Genomic DNA, 2,184 nt, shown 5'->3' with positions numbered 1-2,184 from the left:
TTGATTATAGGTGTGCACCACCATGCCTCTTAACTCTTCATCTTTTGTTTGTTGTTTGGAGGAAATTACCTTGACTTTTTTTTTTTTTTTTTTTTTTTGGGCAGAACTGGGGATTTGAACTTAGACCCTTGTGCTTACCAGGCAAGCACTTATTCTACTAAGCCATCTCCCTGGCCCCCCACACCTCCTCCCAACTGGCTTTCTTTTTTTTTATTTATTTTATTTGTTTGAGAAAGGGGCTTGCTACGTAGTCAGATTGGCCTTGAACTTGATATGGGGAGAAAAACTGGCCTCAGGTGGGTGACCTCCAAACAATATAGGGAACCTCCAAATGACATAGAGAAAAATGATCTCTGGACCTGACCTGAATGAGTTCGTGTTCTCTAAAACCAAAGAATGAATTTTAGGAACAAACGGAGGTTATGAGCAGAATATATTGAGAGAAAGAAAGCTCCTGTCCGAGAGAGGGACAGGTTGGGGGCCTGAGCGGGTAGTTCCCCACCAACTGGTTTTCAATTTGACATCTTTCTGCCTCAATCTCTTGAGTAGCTGGAGTGCCCGATTTATATATTTATTACTATCCTGGGAACTTATCTGAATATGCAAATGTATTCCTTAAATTCCTCAGATTTAAAACAATGCTTAGCACACTGGGGTGTAATTTTACTACACAAGGGAAGTTACGCTAGAAAATGAAACGTCATTCTTCCATTGCCCTCATTTCAGTTGGAGTCAATATTGATATTTATTGACCCTTCAAACAATGTAGGTCTTTTGGAATGAGCATTTTGCTCAGTGACACACAGAGTTCAATTTCCAGTCTCCACCCCCAAAACTTTCCTTTAAAAAAAGGTGGGCAAGAGGGGGTTCCGGCAGGCCCAAAGGATCGTCAAATACAAGGGAGCTCTCTCCATCAGAGTCCAGCCGGGAAACACAAAGGAGAGAAGGGAACTGGGAAGAAGAACCCCTAGGGACGGGCACAGGAGGGCAAAAGACCAGAAAGGAAGCAGCAGTGGAGAAACCAGAGCCCGAGCTTTGTGGACACGCAGTGCTTAGGATGGTCGGAGCCAGAGAGCCGCCGATCTCAAAACTCAGAAGGGATTCAAAGTCACAAGGCGTATTAGCAACATGAACAAGGGCCAGTGCCTAAGGAGCCACCTCCGCATACAGTCTTGTGCCTCCTGCAGACTTGACATTTATATCATAAAAGCATCTCAAAGCCCGGCGTGGTGGCACATGCCCATAATCCCAGCACTCAAGAGGCTGAGTGGGGCAAGAGGATCATTGCAAGTTTGAGGCCAGCCTGGACTGTAGACTGAGATCCTGTCTCAAAAAACAGCAACAAAAGCAGCTTGATTTCACATGCCCACAGGAACATCCTGAATTACCACAGTCCCTGTGCTTGGTGCCAGGATGATTCCTTGCCACCATCAGTGGTGGGTGGCACATGCGCCTGGGGTGGGCAGCTGATCCAGAGAAGCCAACTGAGCAGGCTGGTGGGTCCCTCTGAGCAGCCCGAGGAAGACCTTGGTGGGAAGGGATCAGTGCTCGAAAGGAAAAACACAGAAAGAGCAGAAGCCGAGAGCAGAGCTGGGGTCAGAACCATCCCCTCACCCCCAGCCCGGGATTCCTCTGATGGGGCACCCCAGAAATGGACACCTCAGCAATGACTCCCTCCACCACTTCTGGGGCGGAGAGATGGGATCTGCAATTTCCCAAACACCAATTACTGCCCTGGGACCCTGGGCAGGGCACTCCCTCCCGCGCTCTGGCCTCAGTTTACCCATCCATACAATGAAGCACTGTACTGGCCAGAAAAAAAAAAAAAAAAAAAGGTGGGCACGGTAGCACATACGTAATCCTAGCACTCTGGGGGGCTGAGGCAGTAGATCACAAGTTCAAACCTTGCCTAGACATGGTGGCACACACAATCCCAGTGCGTGGGAGGCTGAGCCAAGAGAGCGATCATGAGTTTGGGGCCAGCTGGGGATACAAGGTGAGTTCAAGGGTACCCTGGATTACACAGCAAGACCCTCCCTTCTTATATTTTGGAATGGGTCTTGCTATGCAGTCCAGGATAGCCTTGAACTCACTATGCAGACAAGGCTGGCCTCAAACTTATGGTTATCCTCCTACCTCAGTTCCCAAATGCTGGCTTTACAGGTGTGTGCTATCCAACCTTGT

This window comes from Octodon degus, unplaced genomic scaffold, assembly GCF_000260255.1.
Source record: "Octodon degus isolate 3935 unplaced genomic scaffold, OctDeg1.0 scaffold00032, whole genome shotgun sequence".
NCBI classification, from domain to species: Eukaryota; Metazoa; Chordata; class Mammalia; order Rodentia; family Octodontidae; genus Octodon; species Octodon degus.
The sequence above is the reverse complement of the archived record's forward strand: the minus strand, read 5'-3'. Positions refer to the sequence as shown.